Consider the following 13,906-nt stretch of genomic DNA (forward strand, 5'->3'; position numbering starts at 1 on the left):
ATAGCCAATCCACCCATCCTGCGCATCTTTGGACTGTGGGAGGAAACCGGAGCATCCGAAGGAAATCCAGGCAAACACGGGGAGAATGTGCAAACTACATACAGATAGTCACCCAAAGCTGGAATTGAAGCCGGGTCCCTGGTGCTGCGAGGCAGCAGTGCTAAGCACTGTGCACTATTACACTCTGCCCCTGCTTGTAGATCATTTATATAGATTGTAAACAGTTGAGGTCTGAGGACTGACCCCTGCGGCACCCCACTGGTTACATTTTGCCAGCTAGAGAAGCACCCATTTCTCTCAGCCCTCTGCTTTCTGACATCAGCCATTCCTGAGCCCAATCCAGTACTCAACCCCCCATCGCCTCCAACCTCATCTTCAGATCAGTCTTTTATGTACCTAGACAACTGAAGCTGTGGCGGCAAGAGAGGAAAGATTCAAATCAGGGGTGTGCCAGAGCCCTGAGTTAGGGGAGCACAGATATCCCAGAGGGATGATAGAGATGACAGAAATAAGGAGGGGAGAGGCCGTGGACGGATGGGAAAACAAGGATGGAAATTTCTAAATCGGGATCTTGCTTAACTGTGGGCCAATGTGGCGAGCACAAAGGGTGAGAGGAGAACAGGATTTGGTAAGAGTTTAGACCCAGGATGACTTTGGATGACTTTGGGGCGGCACTGTGGCACAGTGGTTAGCACTGCTGCCTCACAGTGCCAGGGACCTGGGTTCGATTCCTGGCTTGGGCCGCTGTTTATGTGGAGTTTGCACGTTCTACCCCGTGTCTATGTGGGTTTCCTCCGGATGCTCCAGTTTCATCCCACAGTCCAAAGATGTGTGGGTCAGGCTGATTGGCCGTGCTAATTTTCCACTTAGTGTAAGGGGAGCTAAGTGTCAGGGTAAATATGTGGGGCGACGGGGATAGGGGCTGGGTGGTTGGTGCTGACTCGATGGGCCAAATGGCCTCCCTCTGCACTGTAGGGATTCTGAACAGAGGGTAAAATGTGGGGGGCCAGCCATAGGAACGGTTGAGTCTGGAGATGTCAAAGGCATGAATGAAGGTTTCAACAGCGGATAAGCTTCAGGGTTGAAGTCTGGTGAGGTTTGCAGGCGGGCAAACAGAAGATACACAGAGGGTAGCTGTTGACTTGAGAACGATATCAATGGTTTGGTTGAGTGGGCAGAGACGTGGCAAATGGAAAAGTGTGAGGTATTTGGGGAGGGCAAACGAAGCAAGGAAATACCCAATATGTGGAACAATATTGAGAGGAGTTGAGAGGCCTTGGAGAGAATGTCCACAGGCCCCTGAAGATGGACAAGGTGATAAAGAAAGCACATGGAATGTTTCCTTTTATTGGTGAGGTATTGAATACAAAAGCAGGGATGTGATGACAGAACTATATAAAACACTGGATAGGCCACAGTGTATAGTTCTGGACACATTTAGCTCTGGAGAGAGTGCAGAGGAGATTTATAAGAATGTGGCCAGGGCTTGAAAATTGCAGCTATGAGGAGACAGTGGATAAACAGTGTTTTCCTTAGAACGGAGGAGACTAAGGGGGTGACCTAACTGAGGGGCTGAAATAGGATAGACAGGAAAGGCTTGTTCTCCCATAGCTGAGGAGTCAGTTCCCATAAGGTGGTAGAAGGATTAGCGAGGACATGAGGAGAAACTATTTCACCCAGAGGGTGGTGAGGGAGTGGAATTCAGTGCCTAAGTTTAAGCTGAAGTTTATTTATTAGTGCCACAAGTAGGCTTACATTAACACTGCAATGAAGTTACTGTGAAAATCCCCTCGTCACCACAGTGGTTGAGGCTGAAATGCCCAACTCATTAGAAGGTCCTTGGATCTGTATCTGAAGTGCTGGAACCTGCACTCGACAGAAGAGAGGCTGGGAAAATGGGATTAAAATGAGTGGCTAGTTTGGCCGGTGTAGACATAATGGATGGGCTGAATGGCCTCTTGGTGTACTCTAACCTTTTTTGCGGTGCTGTGGTTATAGATGGTCTCAGTGATATCTCAAACATGTTTTCAGAAACACATCTCGGGGTCAGATCTGACATTAAGATTGTGAACAGACAGACTTGGTTTCATCTCAGACTGTAGCCAGGGAACAGAGTTACAGCAGTGACTGAAAACAATGGAGCCAGTCTTTAATCGCTTGGTGCTAAAGAGTAAAGGTCATACTAAGGTAGGGAAAGTCTGAAAACGATTCAGATACTTTTTGAGACTGGCATAAAAAGGAGCGCTGTGAGTCGATAAAGACAGTTCAATCATGTTGTTACTGGTTCCATCTGTAGCTTTATGCTGCCTCTTGCTGGCCTGTTGTTGTAATTACACATTCTTGTCTGTTGTCAGCGACTTGCCAGAGATGTTTAAAATCTTCCTTTTCCCATCACATCAGTTTTTGTTGGGAAATGGTTACGCAGTCAGGAGCAAGAACCTAATCTTTCCTCTCCTGGGAGCAATGTTCATTCTGGCCATCTCTGATATGCCTTCTGCTGTTCTTGTGGAAGTCAGTTTTAAAGTTTATTTTTTGAAGTTTATCAGTTTCACAAGCAGGCTTACATTAACACTGCAATGACTCTCAGCAACTTTGACAGATGCACCAAAGAAAGCATTGTTTCTGGTTGTATCACAGCTCGTTATGGGCTCCTGCTCTGCCCAAGATCACACGGAACTACAAAAGGTCATGAATGTAGCCCAATCCCTCACTCAAACCAGCCTCCCATCCACTGACTCTGTCTACACTTCCCGCTGCCTTGGAAAAGCCACCAGCATTATTAAGGATCCCACGCACCCCAGACATTCTCTCTTCCACCTTCTTCAGTCGGGAAAAAGATACAAAAGTTTGAGGTCACGTACCAATGGACTCAAGAACAGCTTCTTCCCTGCTGCTGTCAGACTTTTGAATGGACCTACCTTGCATTAAGTTGATCTTTCTCTACACCCTAACTATGACTGTAACACTACATTCCTCTCCTTTCCTTCTCCATGAACGGTATGCTTTGTCTGTATAACGCACAAGAAACAATGCTTTTCACTGTATGTTAATACATGTGACAATAATAAATCAAATCAAATCAAGTTACTGTGAAAATCCCCTAGTCGCCACACTCCAGTGCCTGTTTGGGTAAACTGAGGGAGAATTTAGCACAGCCAATGCATCCAACCAGCATGTTTTTCGGACTGCGGGAGGAACTTGGAACACCCAGAGGAAACCCACACAGACATGGGGAGAACATGCGGATCACACTGGGCCTGGTGTCCTTGATTTTCTAAGGTTTATTGATAGAGAAAATGCACTCATGGGCTGGTAACACGTTGTAGTTCAATGAACAGAAATAATTGAGTATAATGTAATCATTGTGAAAAATCACATGCGCTAACTTCACTGTCTGTACCTGAATGACAGTGGACCGGACATTCCAGCCGCATTCACCCCAAGACCAGGAAATCCCGCCCAAGGTCAACGGATTTTTGCACTGTCCACATCCCACCCGCTACGATTCCCATGGCAGGCTGGGGGAGGGAAGGAGTTCCGCCCAGTGGGTGTATTTACTCATTGCATTAACTTTGCTTGGCTGGTCACATTCAGGCATCACTGGCAGGCAAAAATAGGGTGGATAAAGGAAACCAGTAGATGTAATATACTTGGATTTTCAAACGGCATTTAGTAGGGAGTCACAGAAAATGTTAATATGCAAGATAAAGGTTATCATAAAATTACTACAGTGCAGAAGGAGACCATTTGGCCCATCGAGTCTTCACCAATCACAATCCCACCCAGGCCCTATTCCCATAACCCCGCATATTTACCCTGCAAATCCCCTAACACTAGGGTCAATTTAGCGTGGCCAACCCACAATTTAGCATCAACCTAACCCACACATCTTTGGGCTGTGGGAGGAAACCAAAGCACCCGGAGGAAACCCACGCAGACACGGGGAGAATGTGCAGACTCCGCACAGACAGTGACCCAAGCCAGGAATCAAACCCGGGTCCCTGGTGCTGTGAGGCAGCAGTGTTAGTCACCATGCTGCCATGCCACCCCAGGTTTGTGAAATAAAAGCAGAAAGTGCCAGAAAGAATCAGAAGATCTGACAGCATCTGAGGAGAGAGAAGCAGAGTTGACATTTCAAGTCCATTATGATTCTTCTTCAAGATGGTGCCATGAGATTATTGATTCTCTCCTGAGAGGGCAAGTTTAATGTTTGGTGACACCTCCAACAATGTAGCCCTGCCTCAATGCCGGCACTGGGCATATTTGCCTGAATAGTCCTAGAGATACATCTATAATGAGGAAGATAATGTTGACACTGGGAGCATGGTGCAGCACGTTGGCACAGTGGTCAATACTGCTGCCTCACAGTGCCAAGAACCTGGGTTCAATTCCGGCCTTGGGTGACTGTTTGTGCGGAGTCTGCACGTCCTCCCCATATCTGCATGGGTTTCCTCCATGTGTTCTGGTTTCCTCCCACAGTCCAAAGATGTGCAGGTTAAGTGGATTGGCCATGTTAAATTGCCCCATAATGTCCAAAGATGCGCAGGCTAGTTGGATTGGCCATGCTAAATTGCCCCATAATGTCCAAAGATGCGCAGGCTAGTTGGATTGGCCATGCTAAATTGCCCCATAATGTCCAAAGATGCGCAAGTTAGATGGATTGGCCATGCTAAATTGCTCCTTAGTGTCCAAAGATGTGCAGATTAGGTGGATTGACCATGCTAAGTTGCCCCTTAGTGTCCAAAGATGTGTAGGTTAGATGGATTAGCAGGGTAAATCTGTGGGGTTATGGGGATACGGTCTGGGTGGGGTTATTGTTCAGAGCAGGCCTGATGGGCCAAATGGCCTCCTACTGCACTGTGGGGTTTCTATTCTATTTCCAATCCTGGGACACTCTCTGTAAATTCTCCTGTGCTGACCTTACACTGATTGACTTCTCCTGTACTGGTAAAAGCTATAATGAAAGATCAGTGGCCATTAGTGGCAAGGGTACCCAAGCTAAATAAGTGGATGTCTCTCCTGGAGTAACAGCTTTGCCACCATCAGATACTTTAGCCTCTAATCTGATACGGAACCCTTGTGGGCAGAATGGCAATCAGCACCGCACCCAGTGCATTCCAAAGAAGATCAGCAATGATCAAAAGCAACAACCAATCATTCTCATTCAGCTACAAGAAGGAAAAGTTCTGCAGATGTTGGAAAGCTGGAATATAAACAGAGAGTGCTGGGAAACACTCAGAGGTCAGTCAGGGTCTGTAGGGAAAGAAAGGGGAGTTAACAGTTGTGAATGAATGTCCTGGGTCACACTTTCTGGCAGTGAGGCCAGCTCAGCATTGCTGCCAGAATTAGACCCCCTAAACAGTGCTCTCCATGCTCACTGTCCAATGAAGGACGGTGGCACAGTGGTTAGCACTGCTGCCTCACAGCATCAGGGACCCAGGTTCGATTCTCAGCTTGGGTCACTTTCTGTGTGGAGTTTGCACATTCTCCCCATGTCTGCATGGGTTTTCTCCGGATGCCCCGGTTTCCTCCCACAGTCCAAAAGATGTGCGGGTCAGGTGGAACGGCCATGCTAAATTGCCCCTTTGTGTCAGGGGGACTAGCGAGGGTAAATGCATGGGATTATGGGGATAGGGCCTGGGTGGGATTGTGGTCAGTCCAGACTCAATGGGCTGAATGGCCTTCTTCTGCACTGTGGGGTTCTACGATTCTATAAGGACATAGGATGGATTTTCAGTCAGTAGCTTTAGATCTTGGCATCCCCATTGGGTGCTGCTGGGGAAGGGGGTGTGTCCGAGGGGGTTCCACAACATGAAGGAGCCCTCAGAGAAGTAAATTTGAAATAAAAATCAGAAGGACCAAACAAACAGGCCCCTTAGATTGAAGGAGAAACACTTCATAGCTCATTGAAGCTGTGGGAGCTGTCTCCCTCAGGCGTAGAGCTTCTAATGGCCACCTACACTGCTGCAGAGAGGGATGGTATCCAGGGTGCAGATGGCCTCTGTATGTGTTTGGGGGTGGGTGTTGAGGTATGAGTGGGGAGCATCATGGGGGTCAATTCTGCTGCCAGAAAGATGCCACCAAGAGTTCGAAATGACCCCTAATTATTTCGGATATGCCTTATTTCAATGTGAACTCATTCATTTTCCCTGCTGCCCCAGGACTGGGAAAGTTCGTAGAATCATAGAATCCCGACAGTGCGGAAGGAGGCCATTCAGCCCATTCAGTCTGCGCCAATCACAATCCCACCCAGGCCCTACCCCCTTGAGCTCACATATTTACTCTGCAAATCTCCCTGACACAAAGGAGAAATTTAGCATGTCCAATCAACCTAACCCATACATCTTTGGAGTGTGGGAGGAAACCAGAGCAGCCGGAGGAAACCCACGCAGACACGGGGAGAATGTGCAAACTCCGCACAGACAGTGACTCGAGGCCAGAATTGAACTCAGGTCCCTGGCGCTGTGAGGCAACTGTGCTAACCACCATGCCACCGTGTCGCCCCATTTTCCTGGTTGATGACCTTGCATAGAACTGGCATCTTGGAGATGATTTTTCTGAATAAAACTGCCCCAGTTCCATCAAACGAGAAGCTAATAAAAGTGTCCCACTTCTTTCAACGGAGAGCAACCAATTGTAAATTAAATCTTGACACAAAGAAACTGAAATATTGAGTCCTAAAGCACTCCTTTAGTCTTCTGGTCAGTGTCCACGGAATGCAGATCTCTCTCTCAGATGTTGACTCACCCGTTGAACATTTTCAGTTGCTGAATGTCAACAAAACGAAGGAGATAGTCATTGGCTTCGGGAAGCGTAGAGGAGAACATGCCTCTGTCTACATCAATGGGGATGAAGTAGAAATGATCGAGAGTTTCAATGTTTTAGGTGTCCAGATCACCAATAACCTGTCCTGGTCCCCCTATGCCGACACTGTAGTTAAGAAAGCCCACCAATGCCTCTACTTCCTCAGGAGACAAAAGAAATTTGGCATGTCAGCTACAACTCTCACCAATTTTTACGGATGCATCATAGAAAGCATTCTTTCCAGTTGTATCACAGCTTGGTATGGGCTCCTGCTCTGTTCAAGACCGCAATAGCCTATAAAGAGTTGTGAACGAAGCCTAGTCCATCACTCAAAGCAGCCTTCCATCTTTTAACACTGTCTACACTTCCTGCTGCCCCTGAAAAGCAACCGGCACAATCGAGGACCCACGCACCCCGCACATTCTCTCCTCCACCTTCTAGCATCGGGAAAAGGATACAAAAGTCTGAGATCACATGCCAACCGACTTAAGAACAGCTTCTTCCCTGCTGCCGTTAGATTTTTGAATGGACCCACCTCACATTGAGTTGACCTTTCTCTACACCCTTGCTACGACTGCAACACTAGATTCTGCACTCTCCCCTACCTTCTCTATGAACGGTATGCTTTGTCTGTAAAGTCCACAAAAAACAATACTTTTCACTGTGTAGTAATACACATGACAATAATAAATCAAATCAAATCACATTCCTGGCTGTAACATTACTTTCTATACCCTCTCCTTTCCTTCTCCCTGTGTACTTTAAGTTTAAAGTTTATTTATTAGTCACAAGTAAGGCTTACGTTAACACTGCAATGAAGTTCACCATAATCTGGTGCCTGTTCAGGTCAGTGCACCTAACCAGCATGTCTTTCAGAATGTGGGCGGAAACCAGACCACCCAGAGGAAACCCTCTATATGAAAGATATGCTTTGTCTGTATAGCGTGCAAGAAACAATATTTTTCACTGTATCCCAATATATGTGACAGTAATAAACCAAATCAAATCAAAATGTCGGAACGTTGTAATTATCTTGAGAAATTTGCAAAGTTCTGGAACCTCCTGTGGACAGAACCCACAGTTTGATGAGGTATGACAGTCATCACAATTATGTATAACAACAATTTGCATTCATATGGTACCTTCAATGGCATAAAACATCCCAAGATGCTTCACTGAAGTGTTATTGTTAATTGTATATTAATTGTATGCCGGTGCTGGGTGTTAATTGGGCATTCACTAGTGCCCTATGAATAGACACAGACAAAAAACTGGTTGTTGGGTTCAGAGGTGTATGCTTGTAGCCGGTGATTGTGTAAATAAATACAAAAATGTGTAAAGATTGGTTCTAATTCCATCCCACACCAACTGAGTTTCCGGCATGTCAGTCATCAAACAATATTTGTCACCAAGCTACGTACGGGTGAGATAGGTGACAAAAATTAAGTTGATCTTTCTCTGCACCCTAGCTATGACTGTAACACTACATTCTGTACTCTCTCCTTTCCTTCTCTATGAACGGTATGTATAGCGCGCAAGAAAGAATACTTTTCACTGCATGTTAATACATGCGACAAAAATAAATCAAATCAAATCAGGAAGTTTGGTCAGAGAGGAGGGTTTGAAAAGAGAGGGGGAGACAGGGCAAGAGGTTTAGGGAGGGAATTCCAAGAGTTTAGGGCAGGTCTGTGACTATTTCCTTCAGCAGCTTATTGCACTGTGGGATTGTCCTTGGGAAGAATGATTGTTAGTGCTCTGCCTTGAAAAGAAATGATCTTTGTAGTCTGTAGTGAATGGCTACCTTGCGTTCTGTCATTTCCAGAGGGCACTGGGTAACTGTGTCTGTCAATCTCTATCTGTCTATTCCAGTATTTTATAGAACATGGTGAGTCTATTGATCCCTCTGCTTTGCTGTAGTGATTCCCATTCCGAACCTTGGATCAAGAGTTGGCTGAGAGTTTGGAGGAGGTTATGAAGATAGGGAGGAAGCTAGGGAACAGTTTGAAAATGAGGGTGAAAATTTAATCCAAAAGCAGAAAATCTCAACAGATCTGACAGCATCAGAGAATCCCTACGGTGCTGAAGGAGGCCATTTGGCCCATTGAGTCTGCACTGACCACAATCCCACTCAAGCCCTATCCCTGTAACTCCACATATTTACCCTGCTAATCCCCCTGACACTAGGTGGCAGTTGAGCATAGCCAGTCAACCACACATCTTTGGACTATGGGAGGAAACCAGACTCCCAGAGGGAAACCCATGCAGACATGGGGAGAATATACAAACTCCACACAGACAGTCCCCCACGCTGGGAATCAATCAAACCTGGGTCTGAGATGCTGTGAGGCAGCAGTGCTAACCACTGTACTACCATGCTGCCACAGAGTGAACAGAGCAATGTTGACTCTATTCTCTCTCCATAGATGCTGTCAGACCCGCTGAGATTTTCCTGCATTTTCTCTTTTTGTTTCAGATTCCAGCATCTGCAGCCTTTTGAACAAAGAACAAAGAACAAAGAACAAAGAACAACACAGCACGGGAAACAGGCCCTTCGGCCCAACGAGCCCGCGCCGCCGTCCCCCTGTCTCAGTGACCTATTCATGATTTTAGTCTACACCTAACGTGCGAGGATCAGGGAGGTCCAATTTAGGGACAATTTAGTACCCAATCAATCAGCCTAAAAGCACATCTTTGGGGGATGTGGGAGGAAACCGGAGCACCCGGAGGAAACCCACGCAACCACGGGGAGAACGTGCAAACTCCCACAGACACAGGCCCAAATCCATGTGTCCGCACAGCAACAGAGATAGTCTCTGAGCTGTCATGTTGCCCTCGAGATGGTCCAGTTTAAGCACACTAACGACATGAAGCAATAGGCAACTCCCGAAGCAACGTCCAAGAGCAGCCCACTACAACCTGCCGCATGCATGCCCCTTGCTGGACTTAAATGCCTGTGGAGACAAAAAAATTCATTATTAAACAGGCAAAGACTAACATCCCTGAGGCAAAACGTATTCCCAGGCCTACAATGTTAAGTAAGGCCGCTCATATGGCTGTCTAAGTGACTCTTAAACAACCCTAGCGTGCCTGCTTCCACCACCTTACTCGGCAGTGCATTCCACACCCCCACTACCCTTTGTGTGAAAAACTGCCCTCTAATATTTGTCTTATACCTAGCCCCCCTCACCCTAAGCCCGTGACCCCTCGTTCTATCCATTTCTAATAGCGGAAAAAGCTTACCACCATTTACTCTATCTATCCCCTGCATAATCTTATAAACCTCTATTAGATCCCCCCTCAGCCGTCGTCTCTCAAGGGAAAACAGCCCAAGTTCATTCAATCTTTCCTCGTAAGACAGCCCTTCCATACCAGGCAACATCCTGGTAAATCTCCTCTGCACTCTCTCCAGGATCTCTACATCCTTTCGGTAGTACGGCGACCAGAACTGGACGCAGTACTCCAAGTGAGGCCTAACCAACGTTCTATACAACTGCAACATCAGACTCCTACTCTAATATTCTATACCTCTTCCTATGAAGGCTAACATACCATACGCTTTCCTCATCACATTCTGCACCTGCACCGACACCTTCAGGGACTTGTGCACTTGCACCCCCAGGTCTCTCTGCGTATCTATACTCCGGATAGTTCTACCTTTTATCGTATAACTCCCCTCCACATTATTCCGGCCAAAGTGCATCACCTCGCATTTCTCCGGATTAAATTCCATTTGCCATCTATCTGCCCAATCTACCAGCCTGTCTATGTCCTGTTGCATTGCCAGGCACTGCTCCTCAGTACCCGCCAATCCAACCATCTTAGTGTCATCAGCAAATTTGCTGATCACACCACCTACCCCCTCTTCCAAGTCATTAATATATACCACAAATAGAAGAGGTCCAAGTACCAAGCCCTGCGGCACACCACTGGTGACAGGCCTCCAATTGGAAAAGGAGCCTTCCACTACTACTCGCTGTCTCCTCCTCCCAAGCCAGTTCTCCACCCATCTACATACCTGGCCTTGTATCCCATGAGCCTTCACCTTTTCTATCAGCCTACCATGAGGGACCTTGTCAAACGCCTTACTGAAATCCATATAGACGACATCAACGGCTTGTCCTTCGTCAACCGTTTTTGTTACCTCTTCAAAAAATTCCAATAGATTCGTAAGGCACGACCTCCCTGTAACGAAGCCATGCTGCGTATCCCTGATCAGATTGCAGCGCTTCAGATGTTCATACATCCTATCCTTGAGGATCCTCTCCATTAGCTTGCCTATAACTGAAGTCAAGCTCACCGGCCTATAATTCCCTGGGTTATCCCTCTGACCCTTCTTAAATGAACATTTAATATCTGCTATAACGGTTTCATTCTCTCTGTACTTTACTTGGTGTGTTTTTATGTTTAGATGCGCAGAAAGAGGACACAGTCAGAAATCTATTAATGTTTAGCCAATGTACAAGAAACAGTAAGAGTAAGTCTATGTGGAGTTTGCACATTCTCCCCATGTCTGTGTGGGTTTCCTCTGGATGCTCCGGTTTCCTCCCACAGTCCAAAGATGTGCAGGTTAGGTGGATTGGACATGTTAAATTGGACATGCCTTTAGTATCCTGTGATGCGATAGGTTTGAGGGATTAGCAAGGTAACTAAGCGAGGATAGGGCCTGGGTGGGATTATTGTTAGTGCAGAATCGATGGGCTGAATGGCCTCCTTCTGTACTATAGGGATTCTGTGATTTCTATGAAAACTGTTGATGTATCCTTAGGTATTTTGTCCAAAGCTTTCTTCACAAGCCCCATTCTTAGCAGTAGCCAGTGGAGGGCTGCAGTGAGCTCCAGTCTGACATTTTAAAAATGTATGAAGAACTTTCTTCCTTTGTTTCTTGTCATGTGTGTTTATTTCTCAGGCTGTCTACACCATTTTCAAGCAGGAGAATTCCTTGAAATAATTTTTAGCACAATTCTGGAATTCTTTTCCTTAACAGTATGCGTACCCACACCACACAGACTGCAGCAGTGCCAGAAGGTGGCCAATCTCCAAGGGCAATTAGCGACGGGTAATAAATGCTGGATAAAAGCAAATTACTGCGGATGTTGGAATCTGAAATCAAAAGAGAAAACCCTGGAACATCTCAGCAGGTTTATTAGCATCTGTAAGGGGAGAAAAGAGTTGATGTTTCGAGTCCCTTTGTCAAATGTTGGCCTTGCCAACGAGGATCATATCTTTAATATAAAGTGGAAGAACAGAGTGTTTCCTATCAAATTTTGCCAGGCTAAGTGTGAGTAAAAATGTCAGCTCAGAGTGTTCCAAGACACGAAGACTGACTATGCTGAATAAATGCACCCACAGCTTGTCCCTGCCTGCTCCTCACTCTGAGCTGTTCATCAGATAATCATGTAAAACAAATCTCATGTTTAATGTATGCAGTACATTTGCATGGTACAGATACTATAACAAATAGGATGCAAATAGTTGGCAGTGGGAGATAGTGGTGTAATGGTAATCATAAAATCCATACGGTGCAGAAGGAGGTCTTTAGGCCCATTGATTCTGTACCAGCTCACTGGCGGGGTATCTTATCCAGGCCTTTTCCCCAACCCTATCCCCATAATGCCACACTATTTAAATTTTTTTTAATCCAATTCAACCCAATCAAGTCCAATTCAGAGACCCAACAAGTTGAGACGTTCCCGATCCAAGCTGACAAGACAGGGCTTGCATCTCCTGTCGTGGGCTTGATCTACATGATCCAAACTGATTGGAGTAGCCTCCTCCAAGGCTTGATCTTATTTGCATCTTAGCCAAAAGGGTGAGTTGCCCCTTTTAAAATTGCTTCAAATGAAGCTAAAATGTAACCTAATGACTTCAACCAAGTGCAGCATGTCGATACTACATGCAAGGGTGGAATGGCTCCTCGTAAGGGTAAGGAAAAGAAGGAGGAGCAGGTGATAAGTCAAGGGCCAAGGGAGAGCATATTCTCAGAGTTTGCCACATCTTTGTATCTTTCAACTTGGCCTTTTGGCTAAGGTCAAGTGTAGTATTGACATTCTGCGCTTGGTTGAAGTCATTAGGTTACATTTCAGCTTCGTTTGAAGCAATTTTTTAAAGTGGCATCTTGGTCTTTTGGCTAAGATGTAAATGAGATCAAGCCTTGGAGGAGGAGCTACACCTACTCCAATCAGCTTGGATCATGTAGATCAAGCCTCGGACAGGAGGTGAGAGCCCCGTCTTGTCAGCTTGGATCGGGAATGTCTCAACTTGTTGAGACTCTGAATTGGATTTGATTGGATTGAATTGGAATAAAAACAATACTTTTATTTTTGTCCACGTGACAGACCTGTCTGTCAAGGAAACCATCTGCTGTGTCACCAGAGGGATGAAGGTGAAGGCAGACAGAGACGAGTCCTCCCCGTATGCTGCCATTTTGGCTGCTCAGGACATGTCTCAGAGATGCAAGGGCTTGGACATCACCGCGCTACACAGCAAACTGCGGACCCCTGGAGGTAATAGGAGTAAGACCCCTGGACCCAGTGCCTAGTCAGTTCTGAGAACCCGGGCTCGATCTGAGATGAAAATTGGCCAGATCGAGGATGTCACTCTCATTTTGTCTGACAGCGCTCGCCAAAAGGGAGGTCGCTGTTTGTAAATGTTTTCTGTATGTGCCAGTATAACTAATAAAACAAGCTTGGATCTGGTTTTCATTAGAATCCCTACAGTGTAGAAGGAGGCCATTCAGCCCATTGAACCTGCACCAACAGCAATACTAACCAGGCCCTATTTCTGTAACCCCACATATTTACTCTGCTAATGCTCCTGACATTAAGGGGCAAATTAGCATGGCGAATCCTCCTAACCTACACATCTTTGGAGTGGGTGGGAGGAAACCCACATGGGGAAAATGCAAACTCCACAAAATCATCCGAGGTCGGAATTGAACCCGGGTCTTTGTGAGGCAGCAGTGCCACCGTGAATTGGATTGAATTTGAATATGGCTTTTGGAGCAAGCAAGGAGCTGGATTCGTGTCCATCCGGTTCACTCTGCATATTGGCTTTGTAACATTCAGAATGGAGTAAAACTTTTTTTTAAATGCAAACAAACGGC

General features: G+C 46.2%; 1 pseudogene; it reads left to right on the forward strand.

Moving 5' to 3' along the window:
* Positions 1–12,710: 12,710 nt before the first annotated feature.
* Positions 12,711–13,450, forward strand: LOC145358103 (small ribosomal subunit protein uS11 pseudogene; annotated as a pseudogene).
* The last annotated feature ends 456 nt before the right edge of the window (positions 13,451–13,906 follow it).

The sequence above is a fragment of the Carcharhinus amblyrhynchos genome, chromosome 25 (assembly GCF_965287045.1).
Source record: "Carcharhinus amblyrhynchos chromosome 25, sCarAmb.v2.hapA, whole genome shotgun sequence".
Classification (NCBI taxonomy): domain Eukaryota; kingdom Metazoa; phylum Chordata; class Chondrichthyes; order Carcharhiniformes; family Carcharhinidae; genus Carcharhinus; species Carcharhinus amblyrhynchos.